The sequence below is a fragment of the Coregonus clupeaformis genome, chromosome 7 (assembly GCF_020615455.1).
Source record: "Coregonus clupeaformis isolate EN_2021a chromosome 7, ASM2061545v1, whole genome shotgun sequence".
NCBI classification, from domain to species: Eukaryota; Metazoa; Chordata; class Actinopteri; order Salmoniformes; family Salmonidae; genus Coregonus; species Coregonus clupeaformis.
This window is the reverse complement of record NC_059198.1, coordinates 26,050,866-26,064,189: the sequence shown is the minus strand read 5'-3', so window position 1 is coordinate 26,064,189 and position 13,324 is coordinate 26,050,866. Positions and strand designations below refer to the sequence as shown.

General features: G+C 41.3%; 1 protein-coding gene across 1 annotated transcript in view; it reads left to right on the top strand.

Annotated features, from left to right (window-relative positions):
* Window positions 1–4,147: 4,147 nt before the first annotated feature.
* The window catches only part of LOC121569541 (transcription factor MafK-like), a 28,745-nt gene continuing 19,568 nt past the window's right edge, over window positions 4,148–13,324 (top strand). Inside the window, exon 1 of the mRNA XM_041880595.2 lies at window positions 4,148–4,293. The gene's annotated coding sequence lies outside the window, so the exon portion shown is untranslated. The remainder of the gene's footprint in view (window positions 4,294–13,324) is intronic.

The following is a 13,324-nucleotide window of genomic DNA, read 5'->3' as shown; positions in this document are numbered from 1 at the left end:
CCAAATGAAGATAAGGCCACTAGGCTATTCAGGATAGAAACATCTGCATTTAGTTATTAATCAAAATTAATGTAGATATTTTTCATTAAAATCATGTATGAGTAATGTTCCCATTGTAATTGTACACGGGGCCCCGTGTAGCTCAGTTGGTAGACCACGGCGCTTGCAACGCCAGGGTTGTGGGTTCGTTTCCCACGGGGGGGCAGTATGAAAAAAAAAAAAATGTATGCACTCACTAACTGTAAGTCGCTCTGGATAAGAGCGTATGCTAAATGACTAAAATGTAAATGTATCTATCCTATAATGTAATTTCCCAGGTTTCACAAGTAGGCCAAGTGTAATAATGTCTGGCAATGGGTGTTACTATTTGCTTTGGAAAAGGAATAAGGTTTCCAAGAATCCTTACAATGATGTCAAGCATGGAAACAGACATTACTGCTCATGACAGACAAAATAAAACAGAAAGGCACACATTGACAAAAAACATGTGTTTGTAATCTTGCCTTGTTAGTGAAAATGCTTTAGTTCTTGTATCTGGTTACCGTTGAAAAACGGCATGGCAATTGTGCTCTCCTTTCATGATACACATTCCATTTTTCTGATGACATAGCCAATTATAGTGCATAACATAGTGGTACTATTCCCAAACCAAAAGAGGAGCCATTTATCTTACTTTCGACAATGCTACAGTATTCTCCATTCTTTTACATCAGACATGTTTGACACTTTCTCTAATAGCAACCAACTAGCCTACATCTTATTCAGAGACAATATTGCTGAATACCAGTCTTTCATAGCAGACTACTAAGACAAACAAACTGCTTCACCACGTTTCCATAGCCCTGTAACCTGACAACGTGTTACATAAAGTGTTTTTCATATGAAACATATTTTGGAGAAGTCAGAGGAATGCTTAATAGTCTTCCAAATATAAATCCTGTGTCACATGGTAAGTCCACAAAACTGCAAAAACAATTTGTGAGTATTCTGTTTCTTCAGAAACCACTCATGGGCAACTATGAGTCAATGTTTTTAAAGAGAAATCCACCCAAAACAGAATCTACCATTTTGTACGCACCTCAGGAAGCTCAAGTCAATGTTGTAGACATAATACAGTGACAATTGCAAGCTATAACCTTTTAATGTTTTACTTAGTACCCAGGGTTGGGTAGGTTACTTTCTAAATGTAATCCGTTAGTTACTAGTTACCTGTCCAAAATTGTAATCAGTAATTTAACTTTTGGATTACCCAAACTCAGTAACCTAATCTGATTACTTTCAGTTACGTTTGGATTACTTTCTCTTTAAGAGGCATTAGAAGACGACAAAATGATCCATCTAGCGCATTTGGTGTGTAATCATAGTGGTCTCTGACTTGTGGTCACAGTCGTTCAGGTGGAACAAACTGAAACTTGCAGCTTTTTTCAACGCTGAATTGAATGTCATTGAGAAAACAGAAAGGTGTCATAATATATTTTTTTTTCGCAAACATCATTTCTGAATTTAAAAGTAATCCAAGAAGTAATCATCTAGTTTTTCAGAAATATCTGTCATCTAAATACTATATTTTTGCTGGTAATGTAACTGATTATTATTTTATTTTTTTTGTAATCAGATTACATGTAACTGATTATATGTAAACAGTTACTCCCCGACCCTAACTGATTATATGTAAACAGTTACTCCCCAACCCTGCTAATAACTTGACTGAATAAGTTAGTGAAGTCGTGGTCCTCTGTAGCTCAGCTGGTAGAGCACGGCGCTTGTAACGCCAAGGTAGTGGGTTCGATCCCCGGGACCACCCATACACAAAAAAAATGTGTGCACGCATGACTGTAAGTCGCTTTGGACAAAAGCGTCTGCTAAATGGCATATTATTATTATCATTTATATGTTCATCGTCAACAGTCTGTTGGGGTACTGGAGGTTCATGTTCCAACCCTCTGTAAACAGTAGGGGGGCTCTTTGTTTCAGATAATGTTATCTGAGCTCAGCATCATAGATCATGGGTGAGATATCGTGGGCATAAAAGCTAACACCTCCTCTTTATTGTTTCATCTCCCAGTACACTACTGTATAATATTGATATAGTCAAAACAAAGACATGAACAGACAAGTCCTGCCTCATGTAAAGGCTTCGACACTGCTGGAGTGGAACATCTGGGGGACACATTTGTCTAATAAATCGCCACATGAGCAATCCAACTCTACGCTGAATTCTAATTAATTGCAGATAGCCCAACTATACACCAAGCCAAACAATCCCATACCTCAGTGCACATTCAATTATATTCGATTTTTAATTACGTGAATGCTCAGGGGGGATTACAGACGCATATAAACTATTGCGAACATAACCGGATGTTAATTCTGTTGACAAGATGTGCTCTAATAAAGAAGGTTTAGGCATTGCTTTAGAATGAGAACCACCCATAACACAAACTTGAGTAATTACTCATCTCATAAGCCGCATTTGCTTTCAACTTTAAATGTACTCTGCATGAGAGATCCCAGCACATAAAAGTCCAACTTAGTCCATATGCCTCTCATGAGGAAAACTCTCATGTGTTGAGTCACCATGGCAATGGTGAACCACAGAAATACAACCATACACCAACCTGCCTGGCTCTATGCCCAGCTACAGTGGGTGAACTCCATGGGAGTTAGTCAGTTCCTTGGGCAGGAAATCAGTGGGAATTTTCCCTCTTTTTATTTACAGTGTAATGGAGTGGTCCTCACTAAAGACATCCTGATTTGAACCAATGTATTAATGCATACTGTAAGGAGCAAGTTGATTATTATATGAATATCATTCAATAATTTACAACCCTTCCATATAGATTTTACCTTTTCCATTCTCAAACCCCTGCAGCGCAGTCTATGGTTGCGTTTAAACAGGCAGCCCAATTCTGATCTTTTGCCACTAACTGGTATTTTGAACAATCAGATCAGATCCTTTGCCAATAATTGGGCAAAAGAGCAGAACTGGAATGCCTGTGCAAATGCAGCCAATGCGTGTTCATTGTTTCAATGCTTCTATTGGTGCATCTAAATTGATGTGGCAACCTGAAGCAGGTGAATACTGTTGAAGCCAATTAGTCCTTAGCCTTAAAGCTACTCAGCACTGCTTGTCAATTCTGTGGTCAGTTTGAGGATGTTCAATGAGGTGAGCCCCTGAGTTAGGCTGCAAATGTGTATCAAGTACTTACACATTTTAAACATGCAGTATTAAAAATAGTAAATTATTTTTGGCAGAATATTGTCATGTTTTTTTTTCTGAAGTATTTCCCCTAAGAGAATGTCAGTCAGACTTCTCAGACTATATGTCAGGGTTCTTCAATTCCGGTCCTGGAGGGCGGAAACACCTCTGTTTTTCATCCTCTCCTTCTAATCAGGGGCTAATTCAGACCTGGGACACCAGGTGAGTGCAATTAACTACCAGGTAGAAATAAAAAACAGAAGTGTTTCGGCCCTCCAGGACCAGAATTGAAGAACCCTGCTATATGTTGTCTTGCATGAGTATGGTCTTGTGGCCAGTAATGTAAGCGGTTAGTGAGAAGGTGGGATAAGTAAGCTTATAGTTGGGCTCAGAGCCTTTAAACATGATGTAGCCTATAATAAATCCAAAACTCAAAAGAAATGTTGGAAGGACCATTGTAAGGACAGGTGGCGCTGTTCCTTCTATTAACCAGTGAGGCAGTAACTTTTGGGTCAGCTGCATAGACATTAAAAGGTCAGATGACCTCAATTATAATCTTGTAATGTAGAATGATGTAACGGGATGGGGATTCTCTAATAGTTATTTATTTTGTCATTAGAAGAACGAACATTGTGCAATCAGTTGCGCATGGAATTATTGAATCGGCCTTTAAAAAGCTAAAACGTGCTGACATTGTTTGAAGTATTAACAGACTATTTATAGTTGGATAACCATCATTAGTTAATGATTTAATCTACACATTATCTCGCTAATTTTCCCAAAAGTATTCGCCAGCTGCGTCTACCGTCTATTTCTAGCTTCCCATAGTTTCCCGCCTCGCTCACGTCAGCAGAAAGTTATTTTCATGAATGGAGGGGGCGGGTCACGAGGAATTGGTGACGTAAATGCTTGCGGAAGCACTGAGTGGAATGTTGATACATTGTTGTTGTTTTGTAGTTAATTTAGTAAGAGGATACAATTCGGTTCGACTGCTGGACGCCTTACCGAATTGCGACAAGTAACTTCAACCCGTATAGGACGGCAACTTCACAAGCTTTACGCATTCCGGACGGAGAATATTCCGCGTTCATAAGGTGAGCGTACGAGCCCTTTTCTTGGCGATGTTTTGACATTCCTCTCTAAAATTGCTGATGCTATCACGGTGACAGATTAGATTTTACGCATGTATCAACAAGTAAGATCAGGCTTAACAAAACATTTTAATTTACATGTTATCAACATACTTGGTACATTTCTATTTAGGCCTATCTTAACAATTTGAAACTGCTTACAAACTTTTATGGTTATTTACAATTATCTTTCTGCAATATGGACACGTGTTGGAGTAGCGTAACGCCAGGAATGCAATTTTTTCACTCTTGAAGTTGTTAAAATGCAACAATTTTAACAAATCGTGTTTTTCTGAATTGTTTTTATTTATTTTTTATTCCATTTACCCATCGTAATATTTTGAAGGATAATATTTTTTTTGACTTCTGCCTCTTATAATAACTAAATTTAATATTTTCTGAACTTCAATTATTTACTGTATCCATATCGTTGTCCACATAGCGTACCGTAGCCTACTTTTATATTTACGATGTAAGGAAACAACACGTGGTCTGGATTTTAGAAATCTGGGACAAAGGGCACGGTGTTGGGATAGACCACCAGGAGGATAGTAAAGGGGACAAAAACTATGAAGATTGAGCCAAGTTATGAAACGTTGCCTCTGTTTCAGACATGAAAAATTCTACGATTTGCTTGTTTTCCTATATCAAGTCCCTTAAGTGTGTGGGCTACTGTAATTTTCAGCAAGTATGTCAGTTTCTTTTCCTTACATGTAGTATATACAATAGAAGTTAGGCTTATATTCAGTTTATATAGAATTTGTACTGTACAGTGCCTTCAGAAAGTATTCACACCCTTGACTTTTTCCACATCTTGTTGTTAGAGCCTGAATAAAATAAAATACAAATTGAGATGCCACTGGCCTACTACACATAATGTCAAAGTGGAATTTTTTATTTTTTACAAATTATAAAAAATGAAAAGCTGAAACGTCTTCAGTCAATAAGTATTCAACCCCTTTGTTATGGCAGGCCAAAAGTATGTGGACATCTGCTCGTCGAACATCTCATTCCAAAATCATGGGCATTAGTATGGAGTTGGTCCCCCTTTGCTGCTATAACAGTCTCCACTCTTCTGGGAAGGCTTGCTTCCATTCAGCCACAGGTATTAGTGAGGTCGGGCACTGATGTTGGGCGATTAGGCCTGGCTCGCAGTCAGCGTTCCAATTCATCCCAAAGGTGTTCGATGGGGTTGAGGTCAGTGCTCTGCAGGCCAGTCAAGTTCTTCTACACCGATCTCGACAAACCATTTCTGTATGGACCTCGCTCTGTGCAATGGGGCATTGTCATGCTGAAACAGGAGAGGGCCTTCCCCTTGACGTTTCCACTTCACAATAACAGCGCTTACAGTTGACCGGGGCAGCTCTAGCAGGGCAGAAATTTTACGAACTGACTTGTTGGAAAGGTGGGATCCTATGACGGTGCCACATTGAAAGTCACTGAGCTTTTCAGTACGGGCCATTCTACTGCCAATGTTTGTTTATGGAGATTGCATGGCTGTTTGCTCGATTTTATACACCTGTCAGAAACGGGTGTGGCTGAAATTGCAGAATCCACTATTTTGAAAGGGTTTCCACATACTTTTGGCCATGTAGTGTAAGTTCAGGAGTAAAAATTTGCATAAGTTGCATTGACTGTGCAATAATAGAGCCCCACAGTGGACGTGTCATAAAACCTAGCGGCCAAACATGGAAATGGTTTCAATCGTTTTTCCACCATTCATTTTTCCCATAGGGGATATTAGAAACACTTAAAATAAATCAAATCACATTTTATTTGTCACATGCGCCGAATACAACAAGTGTAGACCTTACAGTGAAATGCTTACAAGCCCTTAACCAACAATGCAGTTTTAAGAAAAGTAAGTGTTAAGTAAAAAATGGATAAACTAAAAAATACAAATAAAAAATAATTGAAGAGCAGCAGTAAAATAACAGTAGCGAGGCTATATACAGGAGGTACCGGTACAGAGTCAATGTGCGGGGGCACATGTTAGTTGAGGTAAAATGTACATGTACACTACGTTCAAACGTTTGGGGTCACTTAGAAATGTCCTTGTTTTCGAAAGAAAGGCACCTTTTTTGTCCATTTTTAAAAGAACATAAAATTGATCAGAAATACAGTGTAGACATTGTTAATGTTGTAAATGGCTATTGTAGCTGGAAACAGCTGATTTTTTTTATAGAATATCTACATACTTTGTGCATGATACATGTAATTTTTCCAACAATTGTTTACAGACAGATTATTTCACTTATAATTCACTATCACAATTCCAGTGGGTCAGAAGTTTACATACACTAAGTTGACTGTGCATTTAAACAGCTTGGAAAATTCCAGAAAATGATGTCATGGCTTTAGAAGCTTCTGATAGGCTAATTGACATCATTTGAGTCAATTGGAGGTGTACCTTCAAACTCTGTGCTGCTTTGCTTGACATCAGCCAGACCTCTCAACTGGCTTACCTGGTTAAATAAAGGTGGGGGAAAAAAATGTCAGTCAATTGGAGGTGCACCTGTGGATGTATTTCAAGGCCTAACTTCAAACTCAGTGCCTCTTTGCTTGACATCATGGGAAAATCAAAATAAATCAGCGAAGACCTCAGAAAAATGTTTTGTAGACCTCCACAAGTCTGGTTCATCCTTGGGAGCAATTTCCAAATGACTGAAGGTACCACGTTCATCTGTACAAACAATAGTACGCAAGTATAAACACCATGGGACCACGCAGCCGTCATACCGCTCAGGAAGGAGACGCGTTCTGTCTCCTAGAGATGAACGTACTTTGGTCCGAAAAATGCAAAACAATCACAGAACGACAGCAAAGGACCTTGTGAAGATGCTGGAGGAAACAGGTACAAAAGTATCTATATCCACAGTAAAACGAGTCCTATATCAACATAACCTGAAAGGCCGCTCAGCAAGGAAGAAGCCACTGCTCCAAAACCGCCATAAAAAAGCCAGACTACGGTTTGCAAATGCACATGGGGACAAAGATCGTACTTTTTGGAGAAATGTCTGATGAAACAAAAATAGAACTGTTTGGCCATAATGACCATCGTTATGTTTGTAGGAAAAAGGGGGTTGCTTGCAAGCCGAAGAACACCATCCCAACCGTGAAGCACGGGGGTGGCAGCATCGTGCTGTGGGGGTGCTTTACTGCAGGAGGGACTGGTGCACTTCACAAAATAGATGGCATCATGAGGAAGGAAAATTATGTGGATATAATGAAGCAACATCTCAAGACATCAGTCAGGAAGTTAAAGCTTGGTCGCAAATGGGTCTTCCAAATGGACAATAACCCCAAGCATACTTCCGAAGTTGTGGCAAAATGGCTTGAGGACAAAAGTCAAGGTATTGGAGTGGCCATCAAAGCCCTGACCTCAATCCTATAGAAAATGTGTGGGCAGAACTGAAAAAGCGTGTGCGAGCAAGGACGCCTACAAACACGACTCAGTTACACCAGTTCTGTCAGGAGGAATGGGCCTAAATTCACCCAACTTATTGTGGGAAGCTTGTGGAAGGCTACCCAAAACGTTTGACCCAAGTTAAACAATTTAAAGACACTGCTACCAAATACTAATTGAGTGAATGTAAACTTCTGACCCACTGGGAATGTGATGAAAGAAATAAAAGCTGAAATAAATCATTCTCTCTACTATTATTCTGACATTTCACATTCTTAAAATAAAGTGGTCATCCTAACTGACCTAAGACGGAATGTTTACTAGGATTAAATGTCAGGAATTGTGAAAAACTGAGTTTAAATGTATTTGGTTAAGGTGTATGTAAACTTCCGACTTCAACTGTAGATATTCCATAAAAAATCAGCCGTTTCCAGCTACAATAGCCATTTACAACATTAACAATGTCTACACTGTGTTTCTGATCAATTTTATGTTATTTTAATGGACAAAAAAAGATTGCTTTTCTTTCGAAAACAAGGACCTTTCTAAGTGTCCCCAAACTTTTGAACGGTAGTGTAGGTAGAGTTAAAGTGACTATGCATAGATAATAAACAGTAGTAGCAGTGTGTGGGGTGGGGGGGGAACAATGCAAATAGTCCGGGTAGCAATTTGATTAGCTGTTCAGGAGTCTTATTGCTTGGGGGTAGAAGCTGTTAAGAAGCCTTTTGGACCTAGACTTGGCGTTCCGGTACCGCTTGACGCGTAGTAGCAGAGAGAACAGTCTATGACTAGGGTGGCTGGAGTCTTTGACAGTTTGTAAGGCCTTCCTCTGACACCGGCTGGTATAGAGGTCCTGGTGGCAGGAAGCTTGGCCCCAGAGATGTACTGGGCCGTACGCACTACCCTCTGTAATGCCTTGCGGTCGGAGGCCGAGCAGTTGCCATACCAGGCAGTGATGCCACCAGTCAGGATGCTCTCTATGGTGCAACTGTATAACTTTTTGAGGATCTGAGGACCCATGCCAAATCTTTTCAGTCTTTTGAGGGGGAATAGGCTTTATCATGCCCTCTTCACGACTGTCTTGGTGTGTTTGGACCATGATAGTTTGTTGGTGATGTGGACACCAAGGAACTTGAAGCTCTCAACCTGCTCCACTACAGCCCCGTCGACGCGAATGGGGTCATGCTCGGTCCTCTTTTTCCTGTAGTCCAGAATCATCTCCTTTGTCTTGATCACGTTGAGGGAGAGGTTGTTATCTTGTCACCACACGGCCAGGTTTCTGGCGACCTCCCTATAGGCTGTCTCATCATTGTCGGTGATCAGGCCAACCACTGTTGTGTCGTCGGCAAACTTAATGAAGGTGTTGGAGTCGTGCCTGGCCATGCAGTCATGGGTGAACAGGGAGTACAGGAGGGGACAGAGCATGCACCCCTGAGGGGCCCCCTTGTTGAGGATCAGCGTGGCAGATGTGTTGTTACCTACCCTTACCACCTGGGGGCAGCCCGTCAGGAAGTACAGGATCCAGTTGCAGAAGGAGGTGTGTAGTCCCAGGGTCTTTTGCTTAGTGATGAGCTTTGAGGGCACTATGGTGTTGAACACTGAGCTGTAGTCAATGAATAGCATTCTCACGTAGTTGTTCCTTTTGTCCAGGTGGGAAAGGGCAATGTGGAGTGTAATAGAGATTGCATCATCTGTTGGGGCGGTATGCAAATTGGAGTGAGTCTAGGGTTTCTGGGATAATGGCCAGCCTTTCAAAGCACTTCATGGCTACAGATGTGAGTGCTACGGGTCGGTAGTCATTTAGGCAGGTTACCTTAGTGTTCTTGGGCACAGGGACTATGGTAGTCTGCTTGAAACATGTTGGTATTACAGACAGTCAGGAACATGTTAAATGTTGACCTGTTTGAAGGTCTTACTCACATCGGCTACGGAGAGCGTGATCACACAGTCGTCAGGAAAAGCTGATCCTCTCATGCATGCTTCAATGTTACTTGCCTCGGAGCGAGCATAGAAGTAATTTAGCTCGTCTGGTAGGCTCGTGTCACTGGGCAGCTTGCGGCTGTGCTTCCCTTTGTAGTATGTAATAGTTTGCGAACCCTGCCACATCCGTCGTAGCCTGTGTAGTACAATTCATTCTTAGTCCTGTATTGACGCAATGCCTGTTTGATGGTTCGTCGGAGGGCATAGCTGGATTTCTTATGAGTCCTGGTTAGAGTCCCGCTCCTTGAAAGCGGCAGCTCTACCCTTTAGTTCAGTGCGGATGTTGCCTGTAATCCATGGCTTCTGGTTGGGGTATGTACGTACGGTCACTGTGGGGACAACGTCATCAATGCACTTATTGATGAAGCCAGTGACTGATGTGGTGTACTCCTCAATGCCATCGGAAGAATCCCGGAACATATTCCAGTCTGTGCTAGCAAAACAGTCCTGTAGCTTAGCATCTGCGTCATCTGACCACTTCTTTATTGACCGAGTCACTGGTGCTTCCTGCTTTAGGTTTTGCTTGTAAGCAGGAATTAGGAGGATATACTTATGGTCAGATTTGCCAAATGGAGGGCGAGGGAGAGCTTTGTACGCATCTTTGTGTGGAGTTAAGGTGGTCTCGAGTTTTTTTTTTTTTTTTTTTTTTTTTTCCTCTGGTTGCACATTTAACATGCTGGTAGAAATTGGGTAACACAGATTTAAGTTTCCCTGCATTAAAGTCCCCGGCCAGTAGTGGCTCCGCCTCTGGATAAGCATTTTCCTGTTTGCTTATGGCCTTATACAGCTCATTAGGTGCGGTCAGTGCCAGCATCGGTTTGTGGTGGTAAATAGACAGCTATGAAAAATATAGATAAAGTCTCTTGGTAAATCGTTTTGTCTACAGCTTATCATGAGATACTCTACCTCAGGCGAGCAAAACCTCGAGACTTCCTTAGTATTAGATTTCGTGCATCAGCTGTTTACAAATATACACAGACCGCCACCCGTTGTCTTGCCGGAGGCAGCTGTTCTATCTTGCCAATGCAGCGTATATCCCTCCAGCTGTATGTTATCCATGTCGTTGTTCAGCCACGACTCAGTGAAACATAAGATATTACAGTTTTTAATGTCCCGTTGATAGGATGTCCGTGATCGTAGTTTGTCTATTTTGTTATCCAATGATTGTACGTTGGCTAATAGGACTGATGGTAGAGGCAGATTACCCACTCGCCGTTGGCACCCCGACCTACGTCCCCGATATCTGTCTGTTTCTCATGCGAATGACAGGGATTTGGGCCTTGTCGGGAAAATCCTTCGCGTCCGACTCTTTAAAGAAAAAAATCTTTGTCCAGTACGAGTTGAGTAATCGCTGTCCTGATATCCAGAAGCTCTTTTCGGTCATAAGAGACGGTGGCAGAAACATTATTTACAAATTAGGTTACAAAAATGCAAAAAAACACACATAATAGCACAATTGGTTAGGAGCCCGTAAAATGGCAGCCATCTCCTCCAGCGCCATTCTAGTAAAAATAAAGGCTTTGTTTTGTGAAGGTTTACCCTGGCGTGACGTTTTGATAACCATTTAAATCTCTCTCTGACAAGGTGATCAATACAGTTGAAGTCAGAAGTTTACATACACCTTAGCCAAATATATTTAAAATCAGTTCTTCACAATTCCTGACATTTAATCCTAGTAAAAATTCCCTGTTTTATGTCAGTTAGGATCACCACTTTATTTTAAGAATGTGAAATGTCTGAATAATAGTAGAGAAAATGATTTATTTCAGCTTTTATTTCTTTCATCACATTCCCAGTGGGTCAGAAGTTTACATACACTCAATTAGTATTTCGTAGCGTTGCCTTTAAATTGTTTAACTTGGGTCAAACGTTTCCGGTAGCCTTCCACAAGCTTCCCACAATAAGTTGGGTGAATTTTGGCCCATTCCTCCTAACAGAGCTGGTATAACAATCAGGTTTGTAAGCCTCCTTGCTCGCACACGCTTTTTCAGTTCTGCCCACACATGTTCTATAGGATTGAGGTCAGGGCTTTGTGATGGCCACTCCAATACCTTGACTTTTGTCCTCAAGCCATTTTGCCACAACTTTGGAAGTATGCTTGGGATCATTGTCCATTTGGAAGACCCATTTGCGACCAAGCTTTAACTTCCTGACTGATGTCTTGAGATGTTGCTTCAATATATCCACATAATTTTCCTTCCTCATGATGCCATCTATTTTGTGAAGTGCACCAGTCCCTCCTGCAGCAAAGCACCCCCACAGCATGATGCTGCCACCCCCGTGCTTCACGGTTGGGATGGTGTTCTTCGGCTTGCAAGCAACCCCCTTTTTCCTACAAACATAACGATGGTCATTATGGCCAAACAGTTCTATTTTTGTTTCATCAGACATTTCTCCAAAAAGTACGATCTTTGTCCTCATGTGCAGTTGCAAACCGTAGTCTGGCTTTTTTATGATGGTTTTGGAGCAGTGGCATCTTCCTTGCTGAGCGGCCTTTCAGGTTATGTTGATATAGGACTTGTTTTACTGTGGATATATATTTTTGTTTGTTTCCTCCAGCATCTTCACAAGGTCCTTTGCTGTTGTTCTGGGATTGATTTGCACTTTTTGCACCAAAGTACGTTTATCTCTAGGTGACAGAACGCGTCTCCTTCCTGAGCATTAGGACGGCTGCGTGGACCCATGGTGTTTATACTTGGGTACTTTTGTCTGTACAGATGAACGTGGTACCTTCAGGCGTTTGGAAATTGCTCCCAAGGATGAACCAGACTTGTGGAGGTCTACAAAACATTTTTCTGAGGTCTTGGCTGATTTATTTAGATTTTCCCATGATGTCAAGCAAAGAGGCACTGAGTTTGAAGGTAGACCTTGAAATACATCCACAGGTGCACCTCCAATTGACAGAATTTTTTTTTTTTCTCCCACCTTTATTTAACCAGGTAAGCCAGTTGAGAACAAGTTCTCATTTACAACTGCGACCTGGCCAAGATAAAGCAAAGCAGTGCGATTAAAAACAACAACAGAGTTACATATGGGGTAAAACAAAACAAAGTCAAAAATACCACAGAAAAAAAAAATTATATATGCTGCTCTAAAAAAATAAAGGGAACACTAAAATAACACATCCTAGATCTGAATGAATGAAATAATCTTATTAAATACTTTTTTCTTTACATAGTTGAATGTGCTGACAACAAAATCACACATTATCAATGGAAATCAAATTTATCAACCCATGGAGGTCTGGATTTGGAGTCACCCTCAAAATTAAAGTGGAAAACCACACTACAGGCTGATCCAACTTTGATGTAATGTCCTTAAAACAAGTCAAAATGAGGCTCAGTAGTGTGTGTGTGGCCTCCACGTGCCTGTATGACCTCCCTACAACGCCTGGGCATGCTCCTGATGAGGTGGCGGATGGTGTCCTGAGGGATCTCCTCCCAGACCTGGACTAAAGCATCCGCCAACTCCTGGACAGTCTGTGGTGCAACGTGGCGTTGGTGGATGGAGCGAGACATGATGTCCCAGATGTGCTCAATTGGATTCAGGTCTGGGGAACGGGCGGGCCAGTCCATAGCATCAATGCCTTCCTCTTGCAGGAACTGCTGA